At 35.4% G+C, this 22,567-nt stretch overlaps 2 protein-coding genes and 1 long non-coding RNA gene across 5 annotated transcripts in view; 2 read left to right on the top strand and 1 right to left on the bottom strand.

The window, feature by feature from the left end:
- LOC136847715 (insulin receptor-like) overlaps positions 1-22,567 on the bottom strand; it is a 273,218-nt gene that overhangs the window by 235,449 nt on the left and 15,202 nt on the right. The gene's annotated exons all lie outside the window — the stretch shown is intronic.
- Positions 1-22,567, top strand: part of LOC136847716 (transient receptor potential channel pyrexia-like) — a 287,431-nt gene that overhangs the window by 203,034 nt on the left and 61,830 nt on the right. The window lies entirely within an intron of this gene.
- LOC136847574 (uncharacterized) lies at positions 9,215-14,276 on the top strand. Its single transcript, XR_010855771.1, has 3 exons — positions 9,215-9,395; positions 12,349-12,685; positions 14,024-14,276. It is a non-coding gene; the product is annotated as an uncharacterized lncRNA (long non-coding RNA).

Consider the following 22,567-nt stretch of genomic DNA (forward strand, 5'->3'; position numbering starts at 1 on the left):
TCATTAATAGCGTTTTGACATACAAACACACACACACACACACACACACACACATATACAGTATATATATATATATATATATATATATATATATATATATATATATATATATATATATACATATACTGTATATATGTATATATATATATACATACATACATACATACATACATACATACATATATATATATATATTATATATATATATATATATATATATATATATATATATATATATATATATATATATATATATATATATATATATATATATATATATATATATATATATATATATATATATATATATATATATATATATATATATATATATATATATATATATATATATGTATGTAAATATCTTTTCTAAAATTATTTATGTTATCTTTTATGAGTCTTCAATGCATATATATATATATATATATATATATATATATATATATATATATATATATATATATATATATATTATATATATATATATATATATATATATATATATATATATATATATATATATATATATAATATATATATATATATATATATGTAATATATATATATATATATATATATATATATATATATATATATATATATATATATATATATATATATATATATATATATATATATATATGCATTGAAGACTCATAAAAGATAACGCAAATAATTTTAGGAAAAGGATATTTACATTGAATAATACCACTGGTTAAGGAAGACATTAATACTCACAATGGAGTAAAGACCGCGAAAAATAAAAGGTGGATATTTTTAAATGACTGTTATGAATAAAAGAAAAACGAGCAATATTGTCAGGTGTGGTATAAGAGTACGAGAAAGACATCAACAGCTTCTCAGAATTAATGGAACTTCGGAGGACTCAGGAGCAAGAACAAGTTTTTATGTCTTCTCAAGCCCGGCTCCAGGAGGGAGATTATTTAGATAAAAATAACAACGCGAATGGATTTCCTGCTCTCTCTCTCTCTCTCTCTCTCTCTCTCTCTCTCTCTCTCTCTATCTATATCAATATATATATATATATATATATATATATATATATATATATATATATATATATATATATATATATATATATATATATATATATATATATATATATATATATATATATATATATATATATTTACATTTATATATATATATATATATATATATATATATATAATATATATATATATATATATATATATATATATATATATATATATATATATATATATATATATATATATATATATGTATATATATACATGCATACACACACATATATACTGTATACATAGTACTTAATAAGCATAATTAATAATTTCGTATCAGTCAGCTTACTTCATATACCTGGTGAGCTTATGCGAATGATGCCTGTTTATTTTTATTTCATTTGTACAGGTCTATTTATGAAGCATAATTATCATTTACTTCTAATCAGCCCTTTATTTCGTTTGCACAAGCTGCTCGTTTTAGAATTTAATTAAAACCGCAACCCGGCAAAGGATCTTCACTATATTTATTTGCTTTTCGCCTGTTCATTTGCGTTTCGCCTTTCCACCAGCCTCAATTTAGGGGGAGTTCAATGAACTGGCCGAAGAGAATTAGAGAGAAGGGCCCTGTCACCACAGACCGAGTGAGGCAGGAAAGAAAATAATGATATGAGGAAGAAACTGAAATATAGATGTGCCTTGAACAAAAGATGTGTGACGAGAAGAATGGGCGTGGAAATGAATATGGAGAACAGTAACAGGATAAAAGAATAGAAGGGAAAGGGCTAGAAAAATTGAAAGGAAATGTTACAAGTATAAGGAATTAAGAGAGTAGGGGGAAAGAAAGGAATTCTAGCTTTTTCTTTTTTTGCTGTATGGGAAAAGGCGAAATTGCTGACAGATTTTTTTTCTCCTTTTGTGGAAGAACAAATTCTTCACTAATTTATACTGAGCGAATCTTTCTTTCTTGTGTAGATAGAGCGTAGGTTTCACAGAATGTATTTAGAAGATTCTCTCTCCTCCTGAAGAAAGATAATTAGTGGTTTATTGTGCTAATATATTAAGAAAATTCTTCCCTTCTTTTATAGGAGGTGGATTATAATTCTCATGTAGGGTAAAAATGGTTTACTTGTTATTGAGATGATTCTCTATCCCATTATGAAGTGAATTGAGAGAACACTGCTCACTAAATTTTGAAGTGAAAATTCTGGCTGCTTTGCAATGGACTTGATTTGCTTAGTATATTGTATCGCAAATATAAAGAAAGAGTATACCTCGACATAATACGGTAAGCCAATTCATCTCTTAGGCTTGTAGTCTCCGGCTTTCGATTTCTTTCTTAGAATAAGATCAAATCAGTTTCTATTTCTCCCGGTAATGAAATCCTTCTCGAACATGGCCCGTGACATTGTAGTTTACACACGGAGGTGCGATTTTTACCACTGGGAAGAACCAGGCTGTTATTGTTCGCGTGTTGAACTCGGGAAATCTCCAAAGTATTATTCAAACTTGCTTTTCACACGCAGGTCTGATTTTTACCGTTGGGAACAACCAGACTTGTTATTAGTGTGTTGTACCTCGACAACCTTACAAGTATTATTCAATGAGCTCATAGGAGATTACATACCAGTCTGAACTGCAGGGACATTACGTACAGGAGAGCCCTGCAATAAACTCAGTAGGGTTAATTCTGTGAATGTAAAGAACATTTGTAACGTTTCTGATTTATTTAGCGTGATAATAAGTCATTTAATGAGTTCGTAGTGATATAGCTTTTTGCACCTGATTCTCCATGACTCTGCAAAATTATTACAATAAATTACATTACCTACAGTACAATTTTTTTTCGAAATTTACATGATAATATTTTTCTGGAATAGCGTAGCACTGATTTAAAGGAGGACGCAGTCAAAAATTTTCAAAATTTTCTCTAGAACGAATTCAGTGAATCTTAAAAACAATGGAAAGAAATAGAGAACATTTCAGTCTTATCTATTTTAAAATTCTCAAAACAATACTTGAAGGAGCTATATGTTGCTCTTCCTAATGCGGAAGAAATTATTTAAAAAATGCGGCCAAGAGACTGAAAAAAAAACCTATTCTTGTACCAATTTAGGGTATAAAAAAAACTTGACCATTTGAAAGCCTAAACAGAAACAGATTCCTGGAACTTTTTGATGGCCGAAGAAAGTATTTTAAAGCTGTGGAGAAAAATAAATAAATGAAGTTAGCAAATGCAAAGGATAACTGACGAAGAAGCTATACTCGGCATCCCTAACTCGATCGAACTAGATGGTGCTCATTTCCCCCCAAAGGTCGCTCAAAATATCCCTAATGTCAACGTCCTCCCGTAAAAAAAAAAAAAATGTAAAAAAAAGTGATGCGACAGCGAAGCAATTCGCTTCAATGGAAGCAATCACACGAAAGGACCCATTACAGGTGATTTGAGCCACCCGTTCAAAAAGAGATCGTTTCGTTCTTCCCACATAAGAAGAGAGAAATGTATAGGCGAATTAACTGGTGTAAAAAAAAAATAATAAAAGAAGTGGATGAAAACATTGTTAAAACTGATTATTTTTCAAAAAGTTTTCGCTTGGTATGACTTCGTGAATAACTAAATTAGAGGAGTTCCTTTGGGGGAAAAATTGACTGGTGTGAATGGCATTAAAAGGGGGGAACAATCAAGTTTCTAAATTCTTTCATTTAAGAGGGTTTGATTGTGCAAATTAACCGACTTTAAAATTATTTAAATTCTTCAGTAATTTTATAGTTAATTAATTATGAGTCGGTTTTCAAAACAGTTCATTTGAAATTATTTTCTTCATTTTGTTTATTGATATATCCATATATATATATATATATATATATATATATATATATATATATATATATATATATATATATATATATATATATATATATATATATATGTATATATGTATATATATGTATATATTTTTATATATATATATATATATATATATATATATATATATATATATATATATATATATATATATATATATATATATATATATATATATATATATATATGCTTTCAATAGGCCTTATTTGATTGATTTTGTCTTTAAGATCAACTGATACTGATAAAATTATATAAGCGTTAGTACAACTATAAGTTTTTTCAAAATTTTTAGTTTTTCTATGATATAGTCATTTGAAATATCCTGACACTAGGAAGAATGAATATGAGAAGGCTTTAGATAAAAAAAAATGTTTATTTTGTATACTTTCATGACCCAGATTCACCAAAATATAAATATATAAATATTTTTCATGTTTTTATTTGAGAAATATTAGCTAATACAAAAGAAAAAAAAATAGGAAACAAAATATTTTTTTTTATCTAAGGTACATAATAACATTCGAAAAAATCATTGGGTTTCAGAAGAGTTCATTTGTTTTTACTTTACAATTCAAATCAACTGATATGAAAAGTACGCAAAGAAAACGCACAAAATTCTCCCATCCGAAATGTTTTCGTCATTAAAATTAACAGCTGAAATAAAAAAAAAAATAAAAAGAGGGATGTTTTCAGCAGTTTTCATTTGATGTGGAGTTGTGAATCGACCACATTCGACAGAAACAGATCAATGGCAATTACTAGTTGGACTGAACCTGTTTACTGCTTAATTGGCCCACGCAGCTTATTGCGGCTAGTGACAACTAATTAACCCAATTATGAGTGTTGATGGAAAGATGATGGCTTTTTATAACATGAACGCGGATTGAGGCTTAAATCTACTGACAGAAAAATGCTTTTTAATTTGTATTCCTGGAAAACTGTTTATGAGGGTCTACGTGGAAATCAGCGCATAACAGAGACAAAATAATATTAAAATCGTTTTGTCGATGCATTTATGAAAGCCCAGGATAAGAAGTTCTATTTGTATACAGTTTCATGACAGGTTAAATATAGTAAAAAGAGGTGATGAAAGGGGTGAATGAATAGAATCAAGGGTTTTGCTGCTTAGACTCATTCCAGCTTCGAAGTAAAGCTTCATTTCTAGGGTCACTTTAAATCGGCAGTAGGGTCCTGCAGCCAGCCTAGGGTTGCTTCAATTCCGTCTGAGGTCTTATTTCTAGTTTAAAGTCACTTCAGCTCCATCGCAAGGTTTCGTTACCAGCTTAGCGTGGCTTCAGTTACGTCTGAGGTTTTATTTCTAGCTAAGGATCACTTCTACTCCGCCACAAGGCCTCGATACCAGGCTATGTGGCTTCAACTCCATTCAGAGGTCTTATCTCTAGCTAAGGGTAACTTCAACTCTGCCACAAGGGCTCGTTACCTGCTTAGGGTGGCTTCAACTCCATTCTCAGTTCTTATATCTAGAGGAAGATAACTTCGAATTCGTCGCAAGGTCTCATTATCTTAAGTTCCCTCTGAGGTCTTATTTCTAGCTGAGGATCACTTCAACTCTCCACAGGTTCTCGATATCAGGTTAAGCGGCTTGAACTCCATCCGGTGGTCTTATCTATACATGAGGATAACTTCAACATCGCCACAAGGTCTCGATGCCAGTTTAAGAGGCTTCAGCTCCGTCTGATGCCTTGTATATAGCTGAGGATCACTTCAACTCTACCGCAAGGTCTTGTTTCCAGATTACTGTTATTTCCACTCCTTCGCAAGATCTCGTTACTAGAATAGGGTAGTGTCACCTCCATTCTGAGATCTTATTTCTAAAGAAGGGTCACCGCCGTCCTATGGTTTTATTTCTTGATAAAGTCACTTAATCTATGTTGTAAAGCCTTATTCCCAGCTTAAGGTCAACTTCGACGTACTGTAGAGTCTTATTCCTAGCCTAAGGTCACTTCAACTCCATCCTATCTATTTTGTACCAGTTTAGTTCACTTCAACTCCATCCTATCTTGTTTCCAGTTTAGGTCACTTCAACTCCATCCTATCTTGTTTCCAGTTTAGGTCATTTCACCTCCATCCTATCTTGTTTCCAGTTTAGGTCACTTCAACCCCATCCTATCTTGTTTCCAGTTTAGGTCACTTCACCTCCATCCTATTTTGTTTCCAGTTTAGGTCACTTCAACTCCATTCTATCTTGTTTCCAGTTTAGGTCACTTCAACTCCATCCTACCTTGTTTCCAGTTTAGGTCACTTCAACTCCATCCTATCTTGTTTCCAGTTTAGGTCACTTCAACTTCATCCTATCTTGTTTCCAGTTTAGGACACTTCAACTCCATTCTATCTTGTTTCCAGTTTAGGTCACTTCAACTCCATCCTATCTTGTTTCCAGTTTGGGTCACTTCAACTCCATCCTGTCTTGGTTCCAGTGTAGGTCACTTCAACTCCATTCTATCTTGTTTCCAGTTTAGGTCACTTCAACTCCACTATGTGGTCTTGTATCCAATTTACGGTCTCTTAAACAATTTTGTAAGTTCTTATTTTCAGCTTAATTTCGCTGCATCTCTGTCGTAAGACCTGAGGTCCAGCCTAGGGAAACTTGAAAGTCTGTTGTAAGGTCTTAATGCCAACTTACGGTCTCTTCAGTGCCTTCGTACTTCATTATTTCCAGCTTAGCTCCACCATAGAATTATTTTTCATTTAAGATCACTTCAGACATATTGTATGGTCTCATATCTCACCAAGGTTGTTTCAAGTTTCGTGTTAAGGTCTCATTTCCAGCTTGAGACAACATTACCACGTCATAAGGTCTCTCCTCTAACTATCCTTTAGACCTAACTTTTAGCATTGCTCTTAACCGCTAAATGCATGCCTCCTTACCTCTCCCACCCTCGTTGTGTATGGCAGCTTTCAAAATTACGAAGATGCTGAGAGAAAGCCATAAATACAAGGGCCATCTAATGTGATCATCCTTATAGTTCACCTAGATACTATGGAATTTTCTGCCTTCCTCTGTATCTCCTGCATGACAATATCAACGAAGAAAAGAAGTTTATTAAATGATTTTTTTCAGGAACCTTTTGAGGTTTTATTGTCATCTTTGTTTCTCGCCCTCCCCCGTACTTAAGCCCCAAAAGAAAAAATATCAGGATTATTAAATAACAAAACAAAAAACATGAACTAACTAATAATAGACATCGGAGGAACACAGCATATTCTTAAAAGACTTTTCATGAAAAAATAATTAATAAATAAGAGTGATAGGAAATGTCCCTAGATGCTATGCACCAGAGACAGAATTATGAGACAAAAGATTTTGCCCCTGCGCTAAAATAGATAGTGAACAATTTCGGTGGGGTTTGAGTATTTTTAACTCAAGTAGATATTAAAATAAAATACACAGTCTTGAAACACAAATTTTCGGCAATGTAAATTTTCTGAGAGAAGCTTGAAGCAACGGACGCACAAAAGGTCATCAGAGTGAAGATTACTGAATTTCAGCATCGTCACTGATACTTAAGGATAATACCCACTGCAATCTAGGCTTCCATAATAACTTAAAACTGCTTTGATATGTTACATATGCCATGTTTCCTTTTTGTTTCAAATGGTCAATACAATTTTCTTGTGGCGTGTTTCCGTCCTTGTGATTAGATCTTGCATTTTCCTTCTGTTTTCATATTTTTAGCTTTAAATAACTGAGGTCTTCTCCTTGCTTTATCATTTTTTTAAGACATTTCCTTTTCACTCCGATGACGGTATATTCAAATAGCCTGCGTCTCGTCTCTCTCCACCAGGCAGCAAGGCCTTTGAAGGTTGAGCCTCGGTCATTGTTAGGATGAACTTGGGTGATCACCAAGGTGATCATCAAGCCTGGATTATCCGTCGTTGATAATGGAGAGTCCCTCCCTCCCTCCACCCACCCTCTCTCTCTCTCTCTCTCTCTCTCTCTCTCTCTCTCTCTCTCTCTCTCCCGCCCACTGCCGTCAACTTCTTTCTCCTAGCAATTGCAGATAACTGCGTGTTAAATAAATAGGGTCTACGTGACATCCAAGTTATCTACTTTTGTTAAAATTGACATCTACGCTAGACCGATATGATAAGTCTCGGCGACTTTTCGTCAGTCTTGTGCCGGCATGTGGGGAACTCACTCCCTGTCCCCAGACGGAAAGTGAAACTTTCCTAGCCTTGACAGTGTGATAGAAGCAACTTTTGTAACTATTTTCTATCGATGTATCACTCTGCGTCACTCTTTGAAGTTAGTCTTAACTGCTAAAATTAAAGAAATGTCAAAGAACTTCCGAACGCACGTCAGCTTCCAGCCCGCTTGAATATTCGGTCTAAGGGGCAGGGCAATATGAAATTGAAGAACGAGCAGTAACTCTCATCGTTTTAACTGAGTAACAGTAAAACGCATAACTACTATAAGTGAACCTTACCTCTCGAGACTGCCGAGTCCTTCGAAAACTAAAACGCAGTATTATAGCGCCTTGTCTTGGAACTCTATATATATAAAAAAAAAATTGCTTGCATAGTCACGATTATTGGGGCTTATTTTAATCCCTTGCCACTTAAATCAGTCTCCCGAAGTCTGTGCCAACGTTCATTCTTTCTCTCTGGGTTTCTGGCTAGCAATGTCAAATTTTTGTCAACGTCCTTTTTTTTTTTTACTTTGCATTCGCATCCTTTATTCTCGATCTTCTTAGTAATATCTGCCATCACCTGCCACTGATCTCTGTTCTTGGCGAAATATTGGTTTTTCTTCGTGACAGCATTAATAGAACATCATCGTAGTATATTCCATTAATTATTCACTTGTTTTACAGAAAGTACATTTCAATTTTATTTAAGTTTCGTATATATCAAAGTAATTATTCATTGTTTGTCATTGTAAATCATTTCAAAGCTTTCATTTAATTTTATGAGTAGCTAAGGGTAAGCATGGGTTACAGCACGATTTATTATTGATTAAAGTTTTTACGGTAGATTTCATTAACCATAATATATGTGTATGACGTCGATTAGATACCGCTGTGAGTGAGGAATTGGACGATACAAATAAATGCTTTTATCGCCACTTGTTGATAAGATAATCTCTCTCTCTCTCTCTCTCTCTCTCTCTCTCTCTCTCTCTCTCTCTCTCTCTCTCCCTCATCAAATAAGTCACACCAAATAGGGTTTAAATTTACAGGGGCTATGACAATATTGCCCCATATACAAGCACCCCTGAAATGTTTGGCAGTCCCCGGAAATGATTACTGCACGCGTCAATGAACTGCTTTTGATACAATCCATTGTTACAGTGCGCGATTAGATAAAAGAGCAGAACAATGCTTAGCATTATTCCGGCCAAATGAATGGTGTCAGCGCGCGTTTCAGTCCTGCTTTTGGTCGGCTGCCTTGTGATCAGAGGGGAGAAATAGGATTTAAGTAGTAAAGGCTATTAGAGAGGAGAGCCAAAGACTCGAGTCTGCTATTAATGCAGACCAACATTTGGCAGTAGTGCAGTATGAATGGTAAGTATTAAGTGTTAGAAAAATATTGCTATTTGTTGGTAATATTTATCTCTCTCTCTCTCTCTCTCTCTCTCTCTCTCTCTCTCTCTCTCTCTCTCTCTCTCTCTCTCTATATATATATATATATATATATATATATATATGTGTGTGTGTGTGTGTGTGTGTGTGTGTATACATACATATATATATATACATATATATATGTGTGTGTGTGTTTGTGTGTGTAGGTATGTATGTATGTATATGCGCTTGTGTAGGCTACTTGTAGACAAGCTTGTGCCCGTATATAGCCGAGGCCCAGGAAAACAAGAAAAGAAGGAAAGATAGTGGGGTTTAATCATGAACTAAGTAGTAGATCCACCTCTAAAAGTACTGAATATTGTGAGAGTCAAGGAAAACGCACGCAAAAGGTGATTTCCGAAGTTTCTGCGCACAGAAAAACACTCCATCAGATACGTAATACGAGCGTCAGTGTTTACTTGTTTATGTGGTATAAAATACAGACTGAACTCGTAATGTTAGACTAACAAACCCTGTTTTGATACACAAAATGCTACATTACTGTTATAGGTCAGCCCGTCCCAGTTTGCAACGATAACCCGGTCTGATATTTAGAAAAATGATCCTCAACCATTGCCCAATAATCATTCATCACGATTTGGTTCTATCAACCGTGCCGTGATTTTAGTTGGAAGAAACCATATCCATTCAGGCGGAAATAACGATATCTATTATAAAGGAGAAAGTCCGGTATTTTTATTTTCAAGTAGAGGTCGCAAACACCTTCTTTTTTTTTACCCAAGTTCTTGGGAGATAAGAAGAAGAAATTTTTGAAGCAACCTGAATATAGATGCTGATAATCACGCGAGGTTCATTAAATTGTCAACAATGGGTCTGGTCTGTGCTTGGATGTTTAACCTGTAATAAAAGCAAGGATTTAATGGTCCATATGCACCTGTGACCATCTTTGGGCATGGGAGCTGGGCCAACAAACCCATCCCTAAAAACCGGTCGAAGCTAGTGCCCACTTCCTTTGGTCAATTTAGTTTTGAATTTCCTTCCGATGTAGTTTCTTCCAAGCCATCGTCCAGGCCAGCTTCATGTTAGGCATGTCTGGAGATCAAAGTTAGATACAAGCTTCCTTTTAATCACTTTCCAGCTTCTTTACAATCAGGTTAGTGTCAAGCTTAATTCAGATGTGGTCCTTGTAAAACCTCTTTTCGGTGAAGTTTGTGCTGCGCTTCCCTTTGATCATGTTAGTAGAAGACTTGTACTAAACAAGTGTCAAACTTTCTGCCTAGTCAGTTCCTGTCAGACTTGCTTTCGATCAAGATCCTTTGAAGCCTCCTTTTGTTCTTCCTACTTTGAAACCCCCTATTCTGGTATACTTTTGACCAAGTTAATGTCATGCTCTTCATCAGTGGTTAAGTACCAGCTTTCTGTCGGCAAGTTAATGCCATGTGCCTGATGGGTCTAGTTAGTGGCAAGCTTCTTGTCGTCCCAGTTAGTATCACCATGCATTATTTTGGCCAGGCAAGTGCAATTTCCCTTTCGGTCAAGTTAATGTCAAGATGCTTTTCTGTCAAGTCCCAGTCAAATCTCCGTTGGGTATAACGTCTTGTCACGTCTCCTTTAAGAAAAGTTACTTTGGAAAAAGCCCTGTCAAAAATCCTTGAGGACTTGACCTCGTTCACGGACCATACTTTGTGTCGTTCTAATTGCCATCAACTTAATCGAAGCACCAATTCGCGAGCTGGAATTTTGACTTCATACTATTTTTACAATAGAGAAAAAGGCATTATTGCCTTTTCCATTTCCGTTGTATTATATTTCAATTCTGTTTTTCATTCAGACGAAATATTCTGATGAATTTGACTGTAATGTGCAAACCATTTCCCGGCATCGCTAGCAAAAATATTTACTCAGTTTTTGTCAAAATGACTGTATCAAATTTTCTATTAATTTTTCCAGGTACATGTGCAGAGTTTAAAGTGAATATAAATCAGCACTCAAATCAATTTAAATTCCCAAATTTCTATAGAGTATCATAAGTAGTCTCTTCGATTCTCAAGGCTAAGCTCTTAAATTTCTTCAACTTTAATTTTATTCTTCAATGTTAAAAAAAAATACATTAACGGCTAAAAGCCACTACTCTGTTTATTGAACATCCTCCTTTAAAAGGGCGCCATTACCTTTCGGAATATTCCTTTATCGGGAAACATGGAAGCATGCTCAATGTCCAGTGTCGTAAGGGAATACGGAACAAGCCGAGAGAGAGAGAGAGAGAGAGAGAGAGAGAGAGAGAGAGAGAGAGAGAGAGAGAGAGAGAGAGAGAGAGAGAGAGAGAGAGAGAGCAATCCTTTGCCCAACCATAGTGAAGCCGATCATCGGGTAATCACTAGGTAATCAGCTCTCTCTCTCTCTCTCTCTCTCTCTCTCTCTCTCTCTCTCTCTCTCTCTCTCTCTCTCAGAATTAGTTGTTATTTCGGTCTACCTGTTCTAGGCACAACATACCATCCTGGGCGTTACGCGTTTGTAACATTAATTGACGATTAATTCATTTTTTACTTTTGCTTATTAGTAATTTGAAACTCTTCTTATTGGCTAATGCAGTAAAACATCAAATTCTTATCGAAGATTTCCTGTTCTTGTAAGATTTTAACAGCTGGATTTACAGTAAAAAAAACAAAATTACGTTTTATTGTGGGTTGCTGCTTTGTGTAGGTCTGTTTACGAAATAGTTCAAAATATCATCTCCTTTCTAAAGTAAAATTGCTGATTGATTTTTCGAAAACCTATGACTTATTGATTTTTCATATGGGGATGGGGATGGGGCACCGGGGAGGGGGGTTGAAGAAACAGGGTTAGTTCTGATCCAAATTCTAATGAAGGCCGCCCCTGAAAGACGCTGTAACAACCAAAATTTACAAATCATTCGTTCTACTCGTTGCAGCCCTCATGGATTTATCGTGGTGACTGCAAGAAGCCTTCACGACTACAGTCTACAGAAACCTACATACTACGGCTTACATGAAGCCTCCTCAGGCCACGGTCTAAAAGAAGCCTTCATCGACCGCAATAATTTGCCCAAGGCCTACGCTTGCTACAGTCTAAATGACCCGCCAACTACGGTCTGCAAAGGCCTCAATCTGTCACTGGTTACAGAAACCGTGCAGCTATCATGGTCAACAAAAACCTCCACCGACCCAAACTTCCACAACGTATCCACGGACCAAGTTTATCGATAAACCTTTACGTTCCAGGGTTTTCAAGACTCCTCCATAAACACGGTATAATAGAATGTCACATCATTTTCCAGTCCAATTACCTGGAGCTTTTCTGCCTCTGGAATTTAGAGCGGGAGGGTATTCACTCCTGGAAGCTTGAGTCTCTTCTTCTTCTTCTTCTTCTTCTTCTTCTTCTTTCGACCCCGTATAGCAGGGTCGGCCGCTCAAGTCAGCTTCCTACATCTATTTCTATTCCTTGCATCTGCTTCCTCTAGTCCCACCTCACCCATATCCCTCCTCACCACATCCATCCATCTGATCCGCTGACTCCTCACACTCCTCTTCCCCATCACTGGCACGTTCTTAGCTCTCTTGATTAGTTCCACCTCCTCTCTTCTTATTACATGGCCATAGTATCTCAGACGAGCTTCCCTAGCCCTCTCCTGTACGTTACGTATACCACAGATTCTTCTTATATCTTGACTCTCCCTCCTTTCCAGTAGTGATATTCCAGCAATCCATCTCACCATCCTCATCTCGGTTCTTTCCAACAGCCCCTCCTCTTTCCTCTTAAGTGCCCAAGTTTCTGCCCCATATAACAGTACAGGCCTGATAACTGCCTTATAAAATTTTCATTTTGAGCCTTAATGGCATTTTCTTGTCTAAAACAACTCCAGTTACTTCCCTCCACTTTCGCCATGCTCCTTTCACCCTCTGTCTCACTGCTTTCTCAGTATCTCCCTCCTCTGCTGTTATTGATCCCAAGTAGTTAAACTCATCTTTCTGTTTTAGCACTGTACCATCTTCCACTTGAATGTTGACTTCTTCACGTCCTTCTTTGCTATTAATCATTAGCTCTGTCTTTCCAATGTTCACTTTCAATCCTTTCTTTTCTAGGGCTCCTTTCCATGCTAAAAACCTTTCTTGCAGTTCTTCTGCGTCTGCTATAATGACCAAATCATCAACAAACATCAGTTCCCACAATTCGTTGTTCCTTAACTCTGATGTCAAAGTGTCAATAACGACGGGGAACAAGAATGGACTCAAAGCTGATCCCTGATGGAGGCCAACCTCCGCAGGGAATGCTTGAATGCCTGGAAGCTTTAATCTCTCTGGCCGTTATTTATTTTGCTTGTCTTGTTAAAATAACTAACCGGTTACTGAATATCTAAACTCTATGTCACGTAATGTAGAAGAAAAAGAGGTAATGTGATGTATTAGTAGCATATATATATATAGATATACATGTATATATATATATATATATATATATATATATATATATATATATATATATATATATATATATATATATATATATATATATATATATATATAGTTTCATATACGTTTATCTTAATTATAAACGATCGAGTTCAGTTTTCTTTTTCTTTTTTTTAGAGGACATTATCATCCCCAACGAGATGTTCGTCTATTCCTGTCATTCAATCAAAGTTCTCTTCAGTAAAGATAAATTCCAATGCGTATTTGAGATTGGCACGACACAGTGAAGAAGAAGAATTTGTTAAATTATTTCTGCTCTGTATTTTTCTGTATATATATAATGACGACTCGTTTGTTCATCGCGATATGTGGCAATTTTTTTAGGTCATCATGTAATATCTGTTTTGGACTAAACTCCTTTTGAAAATTTGATCTCTGTTTTAAGCTTCTTTAATCCTACTGAAAATCCGCTAAATGATATAATAAGAAAATTTTCATTACTTGCCATAAAATGTTTTGTATTCTCTCTGACGACCATTTTCTCGTAGCCTCTGAAGACGAACGGTCCCCTATGACTCGTAGTTTGAGTTTCGTGATTCTTCTTTCCTATTTTTTTAAAAATCTTATTTGGTGCCTTTTTCGCAGACAGACTTGTAATAAGCCTTTATTTCAATTATCCTTTCTAGCAGCCAGCTCCTTACACCTTATCTTATTTGGGTTATTTCATTTTAACGCTTTTTCAGACTTTTATCCTATAACGCTGATTCACCAACTCAGAGGTACAAACGGAATCTCGACTGGTCGCAGTCACCTTTCTTTCATGTATCATCATCACCAGAAGAAAGCCTCTTACATTTCATCGAATTCTTTCTTCGTAAATTCTCGTTTCATTTTAGCGCTTTCCGTCTGAGATGGCAATATGAGCACAGAACAGCATCTTGATCTTTGGAAATTGTCTTTGCTGCACGTGTCGTCTTCAGCAGGCAGCGTTTTGCATCTAATTGCATTCTGGTCGTGAAAATTCCGATTTCATTTCAGCACCTTTTACCACACTTACTCTGCAAAATCGGTGAGGTGACAGAAAGTAAAAACAGATTGTAAAAACAGCCCCTTGATTGTTGACTCAGCAGCTGGAGTAACTGGAGCGCAAGACGATCTCTTTTTGATTTCTAGCTTCTTCCTATCTTTCAAGAAGCATCGTCTCCTGGCCCCTGCATCTTCTTTCGTTTCACCTTCTTTACCGTGTGATCGCAATAAATGGACAGAAACGCGGAGGCGAAATAAAATCCTGATTTTTGGAAGGTGTCGTTGTTTCGTGTACCGTCTCCGAGCGACGCGTTCCTACAATTTAGATCTCCTCTGCGTATTTATCCTGCCAATGGTTACCTGAATCCCAGATCTGTTCCTAACAGAAGACGTTCGTAGCCCTTCAAGCGATAATCCATAATGACATCTCACGGCCGTTGCCATGGTAATTCATGCCAAGAGAAATTGCTTTGAAGACTCGGTGGGTCATCATGTGCTGAAAGTGCTTGATTTCAGGATAGATTCGGAGGCCTTTTATCCATTCGGGAAAGTTTGGATTAGTGGGGATTTGAGCAGTTCTCAAAAGGTGATATGTGGTTAATAATAATTGACGCCTAATATGCAACCGTAGAAATTACTGACATAACTGGAACTTAAAATGGAATGGAATGGGTTTCAAATGTTATTCTCGCAGTTTTAATAACATGTCTGTGAAATTCCAGTTTCAGGCCATGGTAGGTCAACGGGTAACTGCAATTATTGATGAAAGAAAGACTACGCAAATAATTGTATTTTATTTCCTAAATGTTCTAGGAACAACTTTCAAATGTTATTCTCGCAGTTTTAGTAACATGGCTGTGAAATTTTAGTTTCAGACCATGGTAGGTCAACGGGTAACTACAATTATTGATAAAAGAAAGACCACGCAAATAATTGTATATCATTTCCTAAATGTTCTAGGAACAGCTTATTACAGGGGTTTCATTAGAATCTAACCGAATAATATCTGATTCAAAGGATGAGAAACTGAAAGGCGAGTGAAATTAATAGTGTGTGCCAAACTGTGGATATCATCATATAATTTCTATAGATGGATAAATTCTTACATCTTTGAATTTTCGTACTTTAGTTTTAACTTTTGCTATTTGAATAGGTCCGTAGGGGGCCAGTACCGTCAATGCACCTCACATTTTGTACTGTAAGCATCACTAATGGCTGACTGAAGCATCTCTTTGGCCCATAGGTGCACCCATTTTTTTAGCCTTTTACTTCATCTCATTCCTTCTTCCTTTCTTCAGGCTTGCTGGTCAACCTCTCAATTACTTCTTAGTGCAATGTGAGGTTTATTCCCAGTTCCACCTTTAGACACTTGTACATCATAATCTGGATCCCCTTATCTTGCTGTCCAACCACTCCAAATCCCCCTTTTGACTGTCTTGAGCGCTATTTGCCCATAAGTGCCGAAGTGCTTGGCCTGGCAGCCTAAATTCCACAAATCAGTCAGATATTTGAATAGTTGCTAATTTCTCTTTAGAGATTAAACCTGACGAATTTTCTCGTTCATCATACTTTATCTATAGTCTGAATTTGAAAAGCTTTCTAACATATTCGAGATGTCTGATAATTCACAATTATGTTATTAAGTCATCACTTCCCCCAAATATCTTACAATGTTCTAAGGAATTCCATAGAGCAGATAATAATGGTAACTGAAAAAAAATCCTCTTTAATATCTGTGTAACTTTAGTTACATCGTCATGGACTTTGACTATCGTAATTTATTAGCAAGAGCTTTACTAAGTAGAGACGAAACATTTCGACAGTTAAAAGATACTCATCAAAAACGACGCTTAAAATGCGTAAAACTAGTTAGAAATGTCAAGAACAGTCAAAGCCTTTACTGGATATTTATTCAGGAAATATTGTAATGTAAAACCTGGCAATGAAATATATATATATATATATATATATATATATATATATATATATATATATATATATATATATATATATATATATATATATATATATATGAATCAATAAATACGCAATAAAGACCAGAAATTCATAAAATCGCTCAGTACACTTGCACATTTATATAACCTCTTATACCTGAAACATGTAAATATGCATTACGAATGCATGACTTTATACTTATTCATTCACAAAAATACATATTCATATAGCCACAGGAAAACAGATACCGATATCTAGGCATATACAAAGAGAGAGAGAGAGAGAGAGAGAGAGAGAGAGAGAGAGAGAGAGAGAGAGAGAGAGAGAGAGAGAGAAATTTCCTAATCAAAACCCTCTATGATTTTGTATCTTATAAAAATGTGAAGGACAACTATTACTGTTTTACTGTTGTTGATAGTATGTCCACTGATATTTCGTGTAGCTGAACCACCTTTTAGCTAGGTTTATTCAGAATAAATGCCACTTGTTGATTTTCTTTTAATAATCGTAATCTTTTGTTTGTGCTTTATTTTTCTCTCATGGGGATTTCTTTTATCTATAAAAACTACTATACAGGTTAGTGTCCGCTAAATTTATTAAGATGACCTCGTCGGCATTGCTGAAACCTTTTGAAAATTATAGAAATTAAAATACTGTAGTGATAATAATAATAATAATAATAATAATAATAATAATAATAATAATAATAATAATAATTAAATAAGTAAACAAATAAATAAAGGGCGAAGCTGGCTCCCCAATTTTGTTAAATATTTTTATTTTGGTCAAACCAGCCATCAAGATGTAATACACATCTATGTATGCGTAAATGTTGACTATCAGGTTAGCTGAGGCTCACTAACCATATCAACGGCAGAATCATGGGTAATTTTGCCCGTGATTGAGAAAAAAAAAAAAAAAATACGGTTATTCTAATATGTCACCATTTTGCTACAGAGCAGCCACTTCCATGGCGTCATGCTTTCTTTTTCGCAGCTTCTTCGGCCTTAATAAAAATTTTGCACTACACTTCCTGCCTCTGTACAAAAACCGTGTTAATTTTAATTGTATACCCTCTGCTAGAATGCAGGCAAATTTAAGAAAAATTCTTTGGCATCTTAATATTTATATAGAAAATCAACTGGCCAAGGAATCTTTAAAATTCCGATAGAATTGAAAGGAAGAAGAGCCCAAGAGAATTTTTTTCTTCTTCGTAAATTGGGAAAACCGCTTGCACCACAAAGTCAGTGAAAGGCCCCCACATTCTTTGCACGTGCAAAACCTATAAAATATGCCTTCAAGTTATGAGAATTTTAGGAGTTAATTTTCTTAAATAGATTCTGAAGCTTTGAGTCTAAAAATACTTCCACTATTACCAGCACAACGTTGAATAGATACTCACTTGCCATAGTTCTAGTACATCAGTCATGGACCTGATCCCTTACTCCTGCAGTCACTTAGCTCCTTAGCCTCACTGTGAACAAATTGCTGCTCAACCGGACTCCTAAAATCTATTGCACGTTCCTAGGCACTGAATTTTGGGACAATGTTTGTTGGTCCCATGTTCAGACCTAAACTGGTTGGAAGTACAACACCCCGCTGAAAGAAATTATTCACAAAAGTCTTAAAACTGCCAATATTTTGACATAACTTCTGCTCTAGGAAAGGTACTTTATCTGCACACCCTGTGTCTCCTTAATATATCTGAAGAACCATTTGACTCAGAAAGATCAAACTTTCTAGGCAAGCTCATCACGTCTAGGCAACTAAACCTGTCCGTTCATTTTCATTTTACACCTGGATATCGCGAACAGGCACTTGGATCTGTCGACTACTGATGTCAAACTTTCATAAAAAAAAAAAATAAGATACAGTAAAAAACGTGAAGCTGGTATGAAGTCTACCAGCAACAGTTGAACTGATATCCTTTATGGCACGACGCTATGATCGCTATGTGAGAAAATGAGCGGGAAATTCCTTCCATTCCATGAAGAGGGTTACTTTGACAAAACGTTAAAACTTCTATATGAAGTTAAAATAAAATAAAAGGTAAATAAATGTAAATCAGAAATTCCACCTCTTGTAGAATCTAGAAATATGTGAACAAATTTACCATCAACCTATTACTCTACCAAACACTTTGATTTAAAACATATAGTTAAGTAAAAATGTTTTAGAAACCCACCTTCGGTAGGCTTCAGTTCTGAGAGCAAATACCAACGAGCCATTACTTCCTGTAACAATTTTATTTCAGATTTAATACTAGGAAAAAACACCTGCATTTTTGTAGCAAGGCATCTGTAAAATTTGTAAAACAATTTTCACTCTCCTGCCTCATGCGCGTCTGAAGTTGTCAGAAATTGTGTCTGAAGCCTAGGTATCTAATTTCGAGAAAGAAATTTTTATTTATAAACGAGTATTGTAAATTAAGTCAAACGTAAAATTAAAGAAATATAGAACAGTTTCCATTCGAAAGCCTCACATTAATGGAAAATTATCTCATTCGAAACAAATATACTATATAAACGCTTTTAGAAAACTTCCCACTAACTGCCCCAAATTATGAAAACTGAAACATTTTTAAAAATCCCGAGAAAATATTTCCATCAGACGAGGGGAAACTACGTCTACAATGACAATGAAATACACATCGTGATTTTCCCATAAAAGACGACGATGTCCCAAACTAATGGACTTTATGATCTCTCAACTTTTTTTACGTCCTGACATTTCGAACTGAGTTGGAGTCGAGACTCGAGTCCGGGAGCCATAAGTCAGTGATGATAGGGATATAAGTGTCTTCATAGAATTTATATTAAACAAAATTTGATATAGGGTCATCATGTAACCATCATTCAGAAAACTAATTATTATTTACTGTTTGGGCCACAGAACAGAAGTTTCTTCGGCTCAGTCGAGTTTTCTGTACAGCCGCTACAGCGTATAATCAAGGCCACCGAAAATAGATCTATCTTTCGGTGGTTTTGGTATAATGCTGTGTGAGCTGCGGCCCATGAAACTTTCACCACGGCCCCGTGGTGGCCTATTCTATATAGCTGCCAGAAGCACGATTATGGCTAACTTTAACCTTAAATGAAATAAAAAAAAAAAAACTACTGAGGCTAGAGGGCTGCAGTTTGGTATGTTTGATGAATGGAGGGTGGATGATCAACACACCAATTTACAGCCCTCTAGCCTCAGTACTTTTTAAAATCTGAGGGCGGACAGAAAAGTGAGGACAGAAAAAAGTGCGGACAGAAAAAAGTGCCGACGGACAGACAAAGCCGGCACAACAGTTTTCTTTTACAGAAAACTAAAAGCTTTGTATTTTAATACCAGAGCAAACATGTAGCATAACGACCATCACAATTGCTCTCTGTCCAAGGATTATACAAATGAATTATGAGAAAAGGAATTATTATTTGCTCTACAAGAAAGAAATTAAAATCGAGGGCTGAGATATTCCCATGCGTCATAGTTAAAAGATAAATGTCAAGCATGACTTTAAAGTTGTAGTAAGCAAAAGTTTAAAATGAAAGACTCCAGCAAAACGACGTTGCATATTGCACTGATCACAAGAGCTTTACTTGAGGTTCGCCAACCTCTTAGAGGTTTTGCATGGGGTTATTCCTAGAATGATTTAGCGCTAGGAGCAGCGGGTTACAATGAGGTCAGAAATCCAAAGGCATTTGTGAGTGACGTTAGAGAAAAACTGAGAAGGGAACACTTACATTAATGGGATGATATGTAACTACAGCATTTCATTACAATTTTAAATAATTTATTAACTGTGGTAAAATTTTTAGTTAAATTGGTCTTCTCATTTGAACATTTCATATTCAGTATTGGTTAACGGCGTATGTGCGTTATTGATGACTTCATTAGGGAAGTGGTGGAAACCGTGACTTTGACTGTTCACTTGTTTTATCTATAAGACTCTTAATGATTGTGTTGTGGGCATCCGTAAATAGTACAAAGCAATTTTCACGACCTCCTGCCGACATTAATCCTGTTTAGCGTTTGAAGGGTCAAAAATTATGTATTCAGTCTTAGTAATTAATTCAGATAAAGAAATGTCTTACTGTAAAGGAAATTTGTAAGTTATACCTTGTGTAAGATAAAAGGATTTTACAATAATTTCCCTCCATAAGCTTTGCATTTTTCCCAAATGATCTCATTTATAGTTTGCATTATTTGCATGTTTTGAGATGTCTTCCGTCCCGCTTCCCCAAAATATAAAAACTGATAAAATAAAAAATCTCAAAAAAAACTTTACCATTAAAATAGAGAAAATTTCATCTATAATGACGATGGAAAACATTGTGATTGTCCCACAAAAAATGGTGGAGTCCCAAAGTAATGTAGTTCTCGGACTCTCATTTTTTTTATGTCCTGGCATGCCGAACTGGTTCGATTTCAAGACACAGAGCCCGGGAGCCTTCAGTTTGTAATGATAAGGGTTTAAGCATCTTCATAGAATTTAAGAAAAGAAATTTAATTTAGTGTCATCAAATAACTATTTTCCAGGAAACTAACTGTTGTTTAGTGTGCAGACTGTAGTACAGGGTATCCAATTCTGTAGATAAAACGCTTTTATATTTTGATACTGTTGCACAATCAGAGCAATCCTATAGCATAGTGAAAATCACTATTGCTCTCGGGCGATACAAATAATTCTGAGGACAGGAAATTATCAATTGTTCTACAAGAATAAGAACATTGTCATATATTTCTAAGCGTCAAAGTTAAAAGATAAATGTCCAGTATAACTCTAAAGTAGCAGTATAAAAACTTTTGAATGAAAGACTGCAGGATTCCACAGAGAAATGTGAGGTTCACCAACCCCTTTGAAGTTTTATATGTGGTAACCCATAGAATGGAATGATAGTGGGTTATAAGAATGCCAGAAATCCAAATCTGTTGGTGAGTTCGTGAGTTACGTTATAGAAAGACTGTTATTGGAATAATACATTAATCGGATGGTATGTAATTGCAACATTTCATTAAAATTTAAAGTGAATTATTAATTGTAGTACAATTTTAAGTTACACTAATCTTATTGTGTGAACATTTCATATTCTGTGTTGGTTAACGGCGCACGTGCCGATAGTTCGTGACTTAGTGACGACTTCATTAGGGAAATGTTTGGAACTCGGGACCTTGACGATGCGAATTATGTTGATTTTGCTTAGGTATGTTGATATTACCAGAGAAAATGCCTGCTAACGAAATTTACCTTTACTGAAAGTTACGCATTGTTGATAAATAGTTCAAAATGAGCAACCCCTTCAAACACCATGGGAATGCAACAGTAGCTAAGTTTTTTTTTTTTTTTTTACCTCGGCAGGGGGTAAAATAAGCATAAATAGTCACTGTGTGTTAAATGCATTCCTAAACGGCTCAAACTTTGAAGGTTCATAGATATTCATACACAATTTTCAGCAAATACAAAGTAATACATTTTCTATGTTAAAAACATGATTTTCAAGATTCATTCTTGAAGTCACTTTTCAGTATCACGGGCAGTAGAAATATTGTATTATGCTGTATGTCCGTACAGTTTATTTCAATACTGTGAGCAAAGTAACTTTCTTACTATCAACCTCTGCTGTAAGCACATATTGTACTACAATCTCAGGTCCTGTCCTGTTACGATTCAGGTCACGTTTCATGCTATCAACTTCTCATTATTGAAGCTAACATTATCTCCAGTTGGTACTCCAAGTGATACTCTTGTGT

The sequence above is a fragment of the Macrobrachium rosenbergii genome, chromosome 17, assembly GCF_040412425.1.
Source record: "Macrobrachium rosenbergii isolate ZJJX-2024 chromosome 17, ASM4041242v1, whole genome shotgun sequence".
NCBI classification, from domain to species: Eukaryota; Metazoa; Arthropoda; class Malacostraca; order Decapoda; family Palaemonidae; genus Macrobrachium; species Macrobrachium rosenbergii.